We start from the raw sequence: 16913 nt of genomic DNA on the forward strand, positions 1-16913 counted from the left end.
GAATTCTTGAATTACACAAAACGCTCATTAAAAAAGATATAGTATTATAAAATTTGTCTTATTTTTACCTTGAATTGTCTCTCTTGTAAGGTTGATTTTTTCAAGTTAGCGTAGTGTTAATTACAACTGTCGAATATGACGTGTCGTGTGTCTTTTCGGAGAATTTCCCTTCGCCATTGATTTTTGCTCTAGATTTATATATTTATTTAGGAGACGGCGCCATATTGACTAATATGTTTTCCCCATTAGCCACTGTCTCATAACTCACTATCTTTTCACTTATTTTATCACTTACACTGCTGTTTTCTTTGGTTTTTCCTTCCTGATCGTTCCATTATTATATTTCATCGTCGAGTTATCAATTAAAATGTAAATTGAATAGCCACTTCAGTTGAACACTTAATAATGGAAGTTCGATTTAATTATATCTTTAAAATACTTTTTACTAGTCCAGATATAATTTAAGTTGGTGTATATTATTTAAATATATTAATAAAATAAAGAAAAACATATCATTTTTGTAAAAACGCAGGAATTAAAATCTCCGTTCTCTTCTTTAAACGCTAATAGTAGGAATACCAATACAAGATTCTACATTTTTTATAAATACTGCTCAATGATTTTGGTTTATGCACTTGCTTGACATTAACTCCAAATGGGGGTACCATTCACTAACCGTCTGAGAAAAGCTTACAGTGAACCGGGGAATCAAAATAAGGAATTAGCAGTCAGCCAGATGGGCTGACTGCGAATTCCTTAATACTAATATTTTAAATGCGAATGCTTAAGATGTTTTTTTTGGATTTTTGGATGTTTGTTAGAAGCAAACGTAGCAACTGTTAAATAAATTTAAATGAAATTTGGCACACAGATAACCATGTAGAAAACGTCATATATGCTACTTTATATCTTGGTAATTTAATTATGTAGGAAATATTCGAATTTAATCTGATCTATTTAGCTAGCGTTAGTTATCGAGCTCATGTCTGTTTATTATTGTTAATCCTTGTATCATTATTATTATAATTATGTAATCACCCCAAATTAAGTTGTTTTATTTTTTTCACTGATTTTGTATTATGTGCATGACGACTCGTATTTGAAACAACATTTAGCTTTGTGTTTGAAAACTTTGTCAATGAGGCATCGATGAATGTTTTGTGAGTTGTTCCTTTTAATAAATAAATAAGTAAAATTTAGAAAGTATATGGCGATATGGATCGCTACAGGAAAGGTTTTCAAGAGAGCCTTCGAGCAACATCTAGTATACAATATACACTAACAATTCGATAGAAAATTAAAACATATATTAACATAATTACAAATAGAATTATAATCTATTTTAAATCTGAAATTGAATATTAAATTTACAAAATATTTAATACTAGCTTTTGCACACGGCTTCTCCCGCGTGAAATAAATTTCTGGGATAAAAGACCCGCTAAAAAAAGATATCCGATTTAATTATATCTATGGCTCACTATTTTGGTCATAGTGGCTTCCACGTAAAAGGTAGATATATGCTGTCCCAGACTTTTATTTAGAACTATTTAATTCAAACAATCCTATGGTACAATATCTTTGTCTAACTCTAACGGTTTCGGCAGCGTACGCCAAGATAGCAATTTATTTTTTACTTACTTGATATTATGAATCGTTATATTATGACCAAATTACACAAAATCATTATAAATTGTAGCCTATGTGTTATTCTGATGTATTACCAATATTACGGTTAAGTTTCTTCCAAATTTAGTAGTTTTTTCATGAAAGAGGAACAAACATACATATAGGTACATACATACATCCATCCTCATAAACTTGAAATTGAATTTATAATATAAGTAAGATTTAATATTAATAGCAATTTGGCTGATATATGGTTTATTAAAATACGAAGCTTCGAATAAGTTATACGAATTTGCAATATTGAAGAGAAATTATTTAAATATTAATTTTCGTATGTTCGTTGCAGAATATTATGAGGATTTCTCTAAAATTCGCTTGATTATGTTTTTTCGCTGTAATGTTTGATTGTAAGAATGAACACTATCAATATTTGAGTAACCACCGTACACAAGGTGTTAAAACCCGCTGCTACAGCGATATATAATATATTTTTTAAAAAACATTTACACAAAAATGATAAATTGTTGATAAGAGCCATCTTGCGCTCATCATAAAAACTAAGATTAACAGTAGCAATTTTTCCTTTTTTTGCTTGTCAATTGAGTTCGAACAAAAATGTCAACGCATAGTCAGCTCTGCGTTTCATTAAATCAAAACGAAAAACGAATTCATACAGTGGTCAATACGGACCCGAAATACCCGCCATAGTGGCCCACGTATGTGTGTCGCGTTCCGTGATCAGCCTGTATATATCTGATTCCAACAGGCCGGCATAATGAATATTAAAACAAACACCTAAACGTATTCATCAACCTTCTCTTTTATAGTATTAGTAAGAATTATGATCTTTGGAACACCCATTCTGTCACATAAAGTTTGTCGTACCAACAGTCACTACCAACATGGTAGTGACTGATGGTAGGTCTCTGATATGTGAGGGTCCGCCTGGGTAGGTACGACTGCAAGGCTTATTTCTACCAAGCACTAGTGTGTAATCATGTTGTGTAACTACTGGACATAATAAGACTTAATATTTCATGTATCCGGATAGCGAGCACAGTGAAATACCAAGAATACTTTGTAATTAAAGGTGTTGTGTTTCTACTGCTTGTGTGTGGTCGTATCGCGTATCATCAGGTGAACGGCAAGCTCGTCTCGTGATTTGTAGCAAAAAAAAAGCATAAATAATTTGGATATCTTTCTGCAACAAATGTGCTCCTTAAATCAGTTTCAATTCTTCACCATTTCACGAACATTACATTGTCATTATAGTCTTTTGGAAAGCAAAGTTTAATGTCTTGTCAAACCTTACTTTAGAAAGAGCAATAAAATCTCTCGTACAAGCAAAGTATATTACGAAGTTAAATTACCGGCCAGCATCATTATTAAACTTTATAACTTCGCTTACCTTGTTTATGGGTAATGTTATTTCGTTATTTCTTACTTTTGATGTGCTTTAATAAAGTTTACAACACTTTTACGAGCTTAAAAATGATATACGCCGTTGAAAGTTCTCACGATTTCATGCAATTGGCTGTTTTATCTGTTTCGGTTTTATATTGTTTTTCTTCTGCTGATTCTACTTTGCTCTAGTTTATAATAATAATATCAGCCTTGTATTATATACTGTCCCATTACTGGACACGTGTCTTCTCTACTATTGAGAGGGATTAGGCTTTAGTCCACCACGCTGGCCTAGTGCGGATTGGCAGATTCAGATACCCTCAGAAGTTACGGAGAAGTTATCAGGTATGCAGGTTTCCTCACGATGTTTTCCTTGACCTTTCAATCAAGAGATAATTCACAAAGTATACACACATAACTTTAGAAAAGTCAGAGGTGTGTACCCTTGGGTTTTGAACCTGTGGACATAGGTACGTCTCAACAGTCCGTTCCACTCCCAACTAGACTATCGTCGTTATCGTCCTATTAGTTTACTCCCTTTATAATCAACTAGGTATCAAATGCAGGTTCGGCCATGAAAAAGAGTTTATACAGAATAAAATTCCAATGCATACATTCCGGGATAAAAAGTAGCGGATACGTATACCCAAGGCATGATTTACATTGAACTTGATCAAAATATATTCAGCGATTTCTGTGTTTTCTTTTAGCATCCAAATATTTTAATATCACAGGAAGTAGCGATGCCTCGGCCCCTTTGCACATTCAATGATTGTAAATGATCCCCCCACCGTTAATTATAAAGAACAATATTTAAGCAAATTCGTAAAATATTCAAACTTGGTTAACCTTCACATTGACTAATATTGTAAAGCTGAACTTTTAAATACTCTAATATCTCGAACTGCATCTCCCTCTATAAAAAACAGTTCAATAATGATTTCTTAGGTTTACGCGAATGACATTGAAAAAATAAATTTTCGTGGTCACAAAATATTTAGCAGCAGTCTTCGAAACGTCGGAAGAAAATTATAATACAAAAAATTGCGATAAAATACTGTTATTTCAATGTTACTTCACTAATATCTGTATTATAGACGTTTTAAACTTAAGCCGCACAAAACCTAGTGTATAAAACAACAATTCAAATACAACTTCATATGTGTTTAAGTACATAGAACGTTTAGGATAATCCAAGTCATCCCCAGAACGTGGTTCGGCCAAAACACCGAGGATTATAGTCGTGGTCGCTGACTTTTAAGTGGTTGTGAGTTTGCACTATATTACAAGGTAAGATTAACCAGTTTAATTTGCAAGCAAATAACGATGTCAATTAGGATTTACTTGGTTTTATTGTCGGCGTGCGTGGTTGCGCATAATATTATGTTAAGAGACTATTTGGGAATATTTAGCCCTTGAGAATGGATTGGAAGAGTTAACTGATGACATTACAGGAGTTTATCGATTTGTGATTTGTTATAATTACTGTACATCGGAGTAGGCGGTTGAAATAAATATACAAATTAAATTATATGAGACTGACATAATGAAATGAATCAGTTTTTAATACACATCACGCATTTATTCCTGAAGAGGTATGCAGAGGCGCAATTAGTTCGCCAAGTGTGTCCATCCCATGATGTGATTGGAGATGAGCCTGTCGTCATATCGGGCACAAATTCCAGACTCCGAGTTGATACTGAGCAGAAGAACGCAAATGTCACTTTGCTTCGAACCCAGGACCTCAGAGGGCTACTGTACCGCGCATGCAGTACAACTACGCCACCGAGGCAGTTACTTTTTAATAAATAAGAATAAAAAAATACGAAATCAATAAACGACCATAACTGCTATTTTCGAATCGATCTCGAGGGCAACTATTGTAGTATCGTGTCATTATGGTAATCACCCCTTAACTAACAGCCTTTACTCCTGTTTTGACATACTCCAGCACATTCAACAACAAAAACATGTCCTACAATCTCAGTGATTTATGAAAAGAGGTCACATGTCAGATTTTTACATAAAAATAGCTACAGCGTGTGATATTTTCTAACATATTCGTAAATTCATCAGGTCCCAGAACTGGGACTGTTTCAGAAACGGTCAGAAGGGACCAGACCTCATGAATAAACGATTTGCGTTGTCTGTTTCTTTAACTGGAAGGTCAAAGGGTGTATGGGTTGTCACAGATTGACGAATAGCCGCGGATGTATTTTGATATGCTCGTATTGTAAGCGTGAATTCCATTCCTGAATTCGATTCCTGTGTGTGATATTTTTTATAGCTCATTGCTGTTTTGATTGATTAACTGTTCTAATAAATTCGATCCATTGGGTTTTAATTGTGTTAATTATCGCTTACTAATAACCATCTGCATTATAACATTATAAAGAAAAAACATTGAGTAGAATACTAACTTCGATTTTGAAAAATGTTTTGCCTATTAATGGGCCGCTATGCTGTCTTTAAATACTGCTAATTTTTATTCTAGAAATACACTCAAATACAGTTGAATTCGTATTTGAAGATAAATTTCATAATTCTACCCGAAATATGTAATGGAGAATAGAAAAATCATATTTCAAACAAGATTTTATTAACCCTTCAATCTATAAGCATATGATTCGAAACGTCCCACCCAATTTTTATAACTCAAATTGACAGTCAGTGATTACATCATAAATAAAAAGGTAAAAAAAATTGGCGTGCATTAAAATATTTTCGCGCAAACAATTTTCGACGCGCGCGAGCTTTGAATATATTATGGGAGAGAAAGGTTAAAAGACGTGTAAATATTTCACAGGCTCGGCTTTTCCGTTTGTGCAAACATATCTTTATACATTGACTCTGGAATAACTCTTGCATTTATGGAACAATTTTTACTACACTAATAAATGAATTCCTCCTAGCCGAATTTTGGCCACGGCGACTAATCACAACGGATATCAGCCAGGTACGCAGGAGATATTATAGTGCACTAGTGTATGCGCCATATACAAGTGTACTCTCTGTTTCTTTACTTTCGTAGTCAGGCGAGACGGCAATCCGATATGACCGGAGAGGGATCAGGCGCAGGGCCAACGACTTTACGTGCTTTCCGAGGTATGAGGGTATCACACCGCCAACTCCCTGACTCCGAGCTGAGTAATTTTTAAGATGGAAAAACCCAGCCCCAATTATTTTGGCCCGACCCGGGATTCGAACCCAGGACCTCAGCGCAGTAGTCTCACTCGTACCCTGTACCATTATAACTATGCCACCAAGGCAGTCAACTAGACTAATAAGTCCTTATCAATGATATATATTTTAACTAGGTGTTGGCCGCAGCATCGTCCTCGAGAAAAGTATTTCCCACTACAAAGGTCCCTAAAAGGCCGTTCATAGCGCTATCTGTAGCCACCTTCAGAATCGGTAACTAATTCATAGATAATGTTAATTTTTTTTTGGTTTTCAGTGGGAATACCCACTGAAAACGCCTTCAATAGAAAATGAAAAATACGCCTGAAATGAAAAATACGCCTTCAATAGAAGGCGGTACTTTTTTTATTGTGGGCAAACAACTTGATATAGGTCGCAGGAACATGTCGGATGCAGGTCGCTTTCGACAGGTCCGTCTGGAAATTTTTGGGGAGGCTTATGTTCAGCAATGCACTTTATGTGGCTGATGATGATGATGATGAAATTTTTTATTTAATTTTTTTTATTATTCTACAACTCCTTAAGATTTGGATCTGAATCTATTATAGTATCGTTTTGGTTGGTCACGGTGTTGGAATATTTTGTGGGATCCAAACCGGTTCTAGAGGGTACCAGTCTCCAACTGTACATGGTACATCTGTATTGGCACATATTTTGGTTGGTCACGGTGTTGAAATATTTGGTGGGATCCAGAACGGTTCTAGAGGGATCTGTCTTTAACTTTACGCGGTGCCCCTACACATATAGTTGAAGTATTCAGTAAAGTTGAAATTAACCAAGATTGCAAAGATGAAAAGATCCCAGAAGTGCCAAACAGAATGAAGCGAAAACTTCAGAATATTATGCTACAGCTGTCATATTGCCTAGATGTTGATAGAAACCCAGAGTTACTCAACAAAAGCAATAAAAAAAAAACATTACAATAGGATACTACTGTAATGTTTTTTTTACTACTACCTGTCATAGTATGGTAAAAGAAATTTCTAGTGCTTTCGTAGTATGATGTAGAGTATCTGGAACTGAAAGAAGAAGCCAAAGTTTGGTTACCTGTAATGGGACACGTGAACTGTTTAGTATGGAGTATTGTAGTACTGAAACCTAATTGGATTTATAACCTCCAAGAGTTAAAACCCAAAAATCTCTTTTAATATATTATAATCTACATCGTAGATTTAACTTTAAGACATAAAACATACCAGAAATGCATACTTAAAAAGAAACAATAAAACTACATCTCATAACACAGTCTGAACTTCATCGAAATAAAACTTGTTTCCAACTGAATTTTATTTCAAAGTTGGATTGAAGAAATCCAAACACGGTCAACTCGCTTTGTTATTGGAGAATATAAAAATGTGATTGTCTACGCAGTGCGAACCAAGCGAACGCAAGCGAGCGAACAAGGGCTAGCGAACGTAAGCAAGCGACTTGCGCTGATAATACCCAACGTTTGCTCGCTGTAAACCACGTTCGGTTAATCAAGCCATTGTTGTGTATGTAGTACACGCAGCGAAGCACAGGCGAACGCAATGTAAGGCCCTTACAGGCACGTTCGCCTTTGACGAATTGTCCACATATAGTCGTTCGTGATTATTTGATAGCGTTCGTTCCTTTAACGTTCATTCGATAGCGTACGCTAGCTCTCGTCCGCTTGGCTGTACCGGGCATAATACCTATTACATTTGTTTTCACAAATGGTGCAGTGACGCTTTTATTGTTGTATCCTGGTGAGACTTGGTACAACTATCACAATTAGTCCTCAGTGAAAAAACAATTTTTATTAAGATTTAGCAATTCAAATTATTTAGACGCCACATAGATTCTGTCAATTTATTGCCAACTAGTTGACCAGACAGACGTTGTCCCGTCTTAACTATGAATTTTCAGCGCGCATTCTGTCAATCGCTGATAGTTATTTAAAAACAATTGACAGTTATATAAAATTTACATTTTCGTTAAGTTTTCTTAAATTTTCTAATTTTCCGCATAATTTTTTGAATTTTTTTTCTTTCATAAGAACCTTCTCCTGACAATAACAAACACAACAAAAAACATAGTGAAATCTGTCCAGCTGTTCACGCGTGATGGCGTGACCAAGGGAAATAGGGATTCATTTTTATATATATAGATTATAAAACTATTACGAATCTGACGTTACTTCAGCAAGTCTGCGCGATGCCTTATTTTCGTCTATTACTCTACCCATTTAAAAAAAATCAAGAAACAAGATCACCCATCCCGGAAGATACCCAATTCGCTTAAAAAGCCGGCGCAAAATTCACAACAATGCAAACTCATGGAGAAATTCCACCAGAATTGCATTAAAAGCATCCGTTTTGAAAATTCACATATTCGGATTACATGCCAGAATTCCTGGCTCCTCTCATATTACCCATTTTCTCTATGTAACATAGCAACAGAATTTATATTGAAAATGTTGGATTCACTTTGAGCGGTATTATTACAGATTTCAAGAGAAACTATTTCGGCATCTCTATTTTAGGTGATTTAATGTGTAGCTAAATTGGTTTCCAAATGGGATTGTTTGTTTGACCTTTATTTAGATTTGGGGTTTGGATTTCTAAAGTGCTTCAACAGCTATGCAACTTCAAATAATGAATGGACTTATCAGTATTGGTCATTTTAGTTCTTCGGAAAAACATCGTGAGGAAATCTGCATACCTGCGAAATTCTTCATAGGAATTTTCGAGGGTGTGTGAAGACTACCAATCCGCACTAGGCCAGCGTGGTGGACTAAGGCCTAATCCCTCTCAGTATTAGAGGAGGCCCGTGTTCCAGCAATGTGACAATATATAATATAGGGCTTATATTATGATATTAAAATCAGCGGTTAGACTATAAGTAACCGCGTAAATAAATGTATTTATTATCATAACATTCTAAACCGCAAAATATGAAAATAAAAAATACTTCTTAAAGAGTGTACAATGCGGAAAAATTCCACCACGCTCGCGAAATTGGTACGTAAACGCAATTTACACAGCGAGACAGCGCCGCACCCACTGTTTATACAAATAGATATACAAGTCTAAAAACTGCATTTGGGTGTTTGAAATTGAATTTGTTTTAGAATAACGTATTTCTAATCTTTTATATATATATATATATATATATATATATATATATATATATATATATATATATATATATATATATATATATATATATATATATAAATGAATCCCTATTTCCCTTGGTCACGCCATCACGCGTGAACGGCTGGACCGATTTCACTATATTTTTTGTTGTGTTTGTTATAGTCAGGAGAAAGTTCTCATGAAAGAAAAAATTGCGCTTAAAATTATAAAATTTAAGAAAACTTAACAAAAATATTAATTTTATATAACTGTCAATTGTTTGAAATAACTGTCAGCGATTGACAGAATGCGCGCTGCAAATTTATAGTTAATACGGGACAACGTCTGTTGGGTCAGCTAGTATAATATATTAGATGAAGGTATATTAAAATACGTTTAAGGTCGACTCCGCTGAGCTCAGAGATTTTAAATATGTATGAAACTTAATGTCACAATAAAATGTCACTTAAATCAATTAGCCTTTCAACCGACGATATTATCTAACGGCCAATATATTTACTAACTGACAAGGTTACTGTTACTTTGGCCGAAATCAATTTTTTGTTGTGTCAACCCTTTTACTTTAGCGACGATTTTGTTTTGGCAATTCTTATGGATTTTACTTTAGCCGTTATTTACTTTTGCATTGTGTTATTGAACCGGGTGAAATTTATGAATAAAAAAAAACAAATCACGTAAATAGTAATTTTATAATCAAACACATATTTGCAAAACACACGTTGCTTTATTGAATAGATGAGGTTATCATTTTTTATATTCGAAAATAATTATACTATAACTAAAATAATCATGAAATACCATCGATATATATGTACTAGATTTGGCGTTCCGAACATTTACTGTGTTCAACTGAATTGAACTGTCATCCATTCAAACTGATTTTAGTATGGTATCAATATTGATGCTTGTGGTTGTGTACGGAGTGGCGCTTATAATATAAAAACGCGAGTCTAAGTGCAAACTTGGATTTGAACAAAAAATATTAGTCAAATAAGTAAAATTATTTGTTGTTCAAGTGAATAAATAGGTTATAACAGTGACGTTTTGGTTGCCATTTTACTTCGGATGTTAAACAAATAGTTTATATGGACGTTCGTGTCTATAGAATATACGTCAATGTAAAATACAAATTATAGAACATTTAATGAAACGTCTGTATCTCAATTTCGCATTCATTTTGAAGTTACCGCAATCCCATGCGAAAACAAAAGTTCCTGCTCATCTTGCATAGCACAGGAGCTAGTAACAATAATTGCATATTGATTTTATTATTATGCAAATTATAATTTATCTCGTTTGAAACATGATTTGTTTTTCTATAAATGTGCAGGATTATTTTGACATTACTCAATGTTAACCATAAAATACAGGTATCTTCTTAAAAATAACTATATGCAATTAGTTACTCCATCCGCCGATGTAAAATAAAAAAGTATAAGTACCGAACCAAATAAATATCAATAACAATAATTTTAATTTTACACGCTCTTATGCCACCTTTAAGAGAATTTTTAGCAGCGGAAGTATCACTATTTCAATCAGAAATATAGTGACGCACACGTCACATTCGCACTAAACTACGAAATGACACAAAAAATAGGAAACTAAAATCAAAAATTTTAAAGATTTTATTGTTTAGTTTTTGAATGCAATGTCAAATAACCCTATACATGTATAGGTATAAATAAATGGGTGTTTTTTAAATATGAAAATTTTAAATATACAAAATGAAAAAGTAGTATAGGTATATTATTGTTATTGTTATTAGCAAAAAAAATTATATCGACTTCAAAATTATTTAAAACATAATTTGCATTAAGGTTCTGCGAAAATTAAAATAATTTGTCATTAACACTTTTATGTTTAAAATTACACCCTTTTTTGGGTTGACGGAGACCGCACAAACAAAATACATTAAAATGCGTATTAAAACAATGCCACAAACATCCAATCGAAAAAAAGTCGATTATAATTCCCATCCATCCTGTCGTTCCCTCAATGCAGAGGATCGTGACCGCAGTAGGCTGAGTTTATAGAGTCTATAAGCACCCTCCATCTGGTTCTATCATCGGCGGCGTGAATTGCATCGTGCAGCTTGAGTTGCAAAGGTTTTGTGACTTGTTCACTCCATTAAGCCGATGGTCTCCCACGAGGACACTTGCCCTCTACTTTTCCCGACAATATTATTTTTTCGAGGCTGTCGGTTTTGCGAGCTATATGTCCAAAGAAAGAGAGAATGCGTTTCCTGCAGAGTATCGAGAGCCGAGTGTGTATACGAAGTTCTTCCAGTATTGATTCATTTGCTCGCATAGCTGTCCTAGGTATACGGTATTATAGTTAAACATACAAATAACAAAATCAACTTTACAAAAATAGTTTTAATTATGAGACACCAGCTCATAGCCTATAAACAGCAATCAGCTTAACGCCCGTCCCAGTACGAATGTCGGTACGTCGATTAAACTATGGAAAACCGATTGCGGCACGCTAAGAGAAGTCACTGATTTGCCCAACTAAGGCCGATATTAAGATAAGTATTTGATTTCTTATGTTTACGCGAATGTTAGACATTCAAATTAAAATATATTTTTTTGGATTTTATCGCGGCTTTTATATTTTAATTTTCTCCCGACATTTCGAAGACACTGTGACCTTATTCTGCGTATATCGGACCACCAATAGTAAAAAAAAAAAAAAAAAATATAATTGTAACATGTAGGTAGATATGATAACTTTGAAATGACCAACCCCTCAGTCCCCCCGTGACCAAAAAGGCTGTAGTATTCGAAACGTGAGAAAATTAACATGAGTATTTCTCAAAATATATAAACAAATATGCATTGTACTGCTTTGACCCCACTAATTAGTGGGTGTACAATTCTTTATACGTCTACACTTTAGTATACATTATACTTCTACTGAACACATGGATATAGTTTGGAAGCAATAATTTCTAGTCCAATACTCGCTAAGCTCGCGAAGTTGTCACAAAGTACATAAGACGTGAGACAAATTATTTTTCTGTTAGGATTCAACAATTTTTCACGAGGCTGTACGATGTTTTGAACTCGCATTTTATATTCACGCTACACAAATGTTTACTTCGGTTTGTGTTGACATATTGTTCGTTCCTGACAAATCATTTAAAATTGATATGTATGTATCAGTGGATATCGACCACCGTACATTTGAAGTTAATACCCGCCATAGTGGCATACGTAAGTATGTCGCGTTCCGGAATCAGCCTGTGTATATCCGATTCCAGACCAACATAATAGGGAACCGGCCTATGCTTGATTTTATACATTATTCTATATGTAATGGTTAATAATACGAAAAAGAAGCACTCCTGCGAAAACTGCATAAAAATTGGTTAAAAAATGAGCGAGTAATTCATATTTAAAATATTGTAATGTGCAGAAGTGGGCGCGATGTGGGGATATCGCTTCATCTCTATCTTACGCACGCGTCGTAATTCCCGATGACGTCACATGTGGGTATTTCGTCTCTTTTCTGTTTCTTGTTAATTACCCCTTGCACCGAAATTCAAAGACAACGTTGTTGATTTTTTACCGGATTTTAATAATTCCTTTTGTGTTATAATTTAAATTATGTAAATATTTGATAATAGTAAAGAACAAAAATGAGTCCGGTACCCTATTGTGTCGACTGTCGACGGTTAATCATTTCTCATCAGTCGACATTCTTTCAACCCTCTCCACTTACTGTCAAGGGTAGTGGCTTCACTTTGCCGTGTTCTTAAAAAAAAAGTTATCCATTAAAGAAAACTTACTAATGTTGTAAAACCAAAACCTAACAAACTAAGCAAGTTTGCAGATCTGTTTATTTAAACTGACTGGGATCCATGTAAATAAGGAAACGTTTCTTTATAAGCGTAATTTATACGCTGTTTGTGTTACTCGTATTTGGTTTGCCGCTAGTCCTTGGATTTGTAAATGTGTTTCTGCTTTCCATGACGTCGATATCGACATCTTTTTTAATGTACCTACATTGTATACTATTATATAAAGCTGCAGGGCTTGCTTAAACGCGCAAATATCAGGAACTACTAGGTCGAATTCAAAAATCATTTTAGTGTTAGAAATTAATAGTGACTAATCGGAGCGAAACATTAATAAATTTTTGCAAACACGTAAAATTTATTCCTTTTGAGAGTTTCCGTTGTGCTGCATAAACATTTCATGACAAACTGGTATGTATGTTGTATAATTAATTACTGCATGTACTTGATCACATAAGCTGCAAAATGACATGAGATGATATTCAGCATGGAAAATGCTTTGGAAATTTCTTGGCAGGTTAAACGCTCTAACTTTTAACAATATATTTTTCAAGTTATTTAGCCATAAGATCAATTTATTATTTATTATTGACGAGTTAGATAGTGATATATATTATATTAATCTTAAAAGCGGCAATAGCCTAATAGGGTGAGAAACGGACTGCCGAGACGAATGTTCGCAGGTTCAAATCCCAAAGCCACTCACCTCTGTCTATTCTCAAATTATATGTATTCTTTGTGAATTATCGCTTGCTTTAACAGTGAAGGAAAACTTCATGAGGAAACTTGCATACCTAAGAAGTTTTACTTAATAAAATTTTGAGGGTGTGTGAGGTCTACCAATCCGCACCAGGCCAACGTGTTGTACTAAGGCCTAATCCCTCTCAGTAGTAGAGGAGATCCGTGCCCAGCTGTGGGAAGGTATATAATACAAAGCTGATATTATTATTATATGCTATACTTACATTGAATCTTGTCACATGATGTGATAGCCTATAGCTTCAGTGAGCACAAGTCTAATTCCAGCGTAAGGGGCCGTTCAAGTATTACGTAACGCAATTTGGGAGAGAGATGGGTTTTGTAAAACGTTACGATGCGTAACAGGGGCGGGACGGATTCTTCGCACAAAGCGTTATGTAACATTGGTATGTTTATTTTAAAATGATAACAAAGGTATTTTAGCAACTTTCCGGTATTTTGCGTAAAATAATTGTGAATATTATAAAAAAATTGTAACTTTAGAGTTACACAACTTTTGGTGGCGTACAGGAAAATGTTACGGCGCGTTACATGGGGGTCAAAATCTTCAGAAATTGTGTTACGTAATATTTGAATGGCCCCTAATTTAAGTGTTTGTTTTTGATTTGAAAAACATGTATCGCTAAAACTAAGCGGTTTAAAGCTTCGTTTTTGAATTGAAAAACATGTATTGCTAAAACTTTGCGGTTTAAAGCTTAGTTTGTCAACTTCGTAACTCAAATGCGCTTCTACAAAACCCATGAGGCAAACGTAGATAAAATAATAAATTTCCACATTTTCTACTCACTACCCCAGTTTTTCTAGCAAAACGTCCAATTTCAATTATGAAGTTTAATAAAATCTTGAATAAATTTTTTGCAGTTCCACACCGCAGTGCTAAAAGTGCAAAATTTGATCTTTCATCGTCTCTTATTCTTTGAGAAATTGCAAAATGAACTTATGAGTAAGCAAAAATATTTTATACTAGATGACCCGGTGAACTTCGTATCACCTACATACATTTATTATTGTTATTTATTGTGAAACACAATTTTGCCATACAATACGTATGTTATCATTATCTGTCTCTCGCTAGTCGAGAGTACGATTTGCACGTGAAGTAGCTCGTCGTACATTTGATTAACTTCGACTATCTAAGTCATCTTCTCCGTGGCATTTTGCGACAATAACGATAAATAAAGTTCTTACGCACTGACAAATTGATGATAGATTTTAATAATAGTCTTGAAATTTATTTATTTATTTTCTATTTTTAAGACCCCACTGACACTTTTACACTTTATTTATTTCTGAAATGTTTTGAATTTGAACAAAATAAACCAAAGAAATCGGACCTCATAATACAACTATGAAACAGACTTATTTCTGAATACATCTATATATATGTTACAGTTCTTTATTTCTAAAAAGAGAAAAGACATGAAATGTTTGACAGGTAGGAACATTTTGTATTGAAAACTTATATTGTCGTTTTTAGTATTTTCAGTTATTTATTGTTTATGTTCGTCACCGTTTAATCCATCCCTGGACTTCCACAAATAATTCAAAACCAAAATTAGCCAAATCGGTTCAGCCGTTCTCGAGTTTTAGCGAGACTAACGAACAGCAATTGATTTTTATATATATAGATTAAAACTATTTTATGTCATATGCCTGTAGGTATTCTATTAAATTCAATAAAAATTTATGTCAGTTTACATCACAATGGAATTCTGTGTTTCTGTTACCCGGAAATTGCAAAAGGACTGAAAGCTTATATCCAATTCCATTTCCATATTAGCATTTTAACAGAAATTTAATTTCAAAGAGCAAATCGCTGAAACCATTTTACTTCAGTTCTTGGATATAATTTATGAGCGATAAAATTGTTTTATTTCATAAGGCACCGCCCAAACTACTTCGACATGCATCAAACATACGACGCAAAATGGTAGCAATAAGATGTTAATCTACTGTTATAGTGAAGGTTTTATTTGTTTTAAATAACCTTAAACCTCTTTAATTGTAACCCTTTTTTCAAATATTTCCTTTCGATTGTTCCAAGTAACATCTCCAGTTAAAATCTTTTGTATTTTTATATCAGATGGCCGACTAATTACTGGCCGATTCGCAAATCTGGGGGATTCTAGTATCCTTTCGCGGGCTTCCCCTAATGTTGCCTATCAAAAAATAATAAAACCTCCAATAAAGTTAGCGCCACTATTCCTAACTAAATAAAAGTCTAAGCCGTGCTAATTAAGCCGTCTTATAATCGAAGCCTAACGTCATAGCCGACAAGTCATTAGAGCAAAGTGTCTGATTAGAAACTATAATTCAAGCTATTATAGCACATTTACCAGATAGCTTGATCGATGGACGCCACGAAGCATACTCAATCAAATCGTCAACAATTAGCATGTGGTTTACGCCCTAATTATTGTTTGACAAGGCATTTCTGAGTCTAATGATGATATTAATAGTCGTTTAGGGTCAATTGGAATGTCATGGGATCAAATTCAAGCATATTTCGTCGGTGGAAGAAAATATAATGAGGAATCCCACATACTTACGCCCCTGAGGCAATTCTTGTGTGCTCGGTGTCCACACCGAATGCACGGGGAGATATTTGCCGCGGCTCTAGGCCTACAGTTCCGTGGGTACACCTCTTGGTTGTAAGTACAAATAGGGCTTATGAGGGCTCGTGAACATTTCTCCTCCTTTCTTCCTTCTCCCCGACGCACATCTCAAAAGAGGGTTCCTATTCTTCCCCCACACTACGTACCTTCAAATATTCCCTCCCAGCTCTCCTCCAGGTTTCTGCAGTCGCTAACCCGCGGGATTCGAATATCCCATTCACAGGTTTCTCCCGCAGATGATTGCAGGGATGCCTATTCCAACAATGAAATAAACCCACATTCGTAAGATTTAATAATTGATGACGAATTGTGAAGTGTGCCAAACTATAAATTGGTGGTGGACTCAAAACTCTCTGTATTAGAGACTCTTAATAAAAATTATTA

Source organism: Manduca sexta, chromosome 9 (genome assembly GCF_014839805.1).
Source record: "Manduca sexta isolate Smith_Timp_Sample1 chromosome 9, JHU_Msex_v1.0, whole genome shotgun sequence".
Taxonomy (NCBI): domain Eukaryota; kingdom Metazoa; phylum Arthropoda; class Insecta; order Lepidoptera; family Sphingidae; genus Manduca; species Manduca sexta.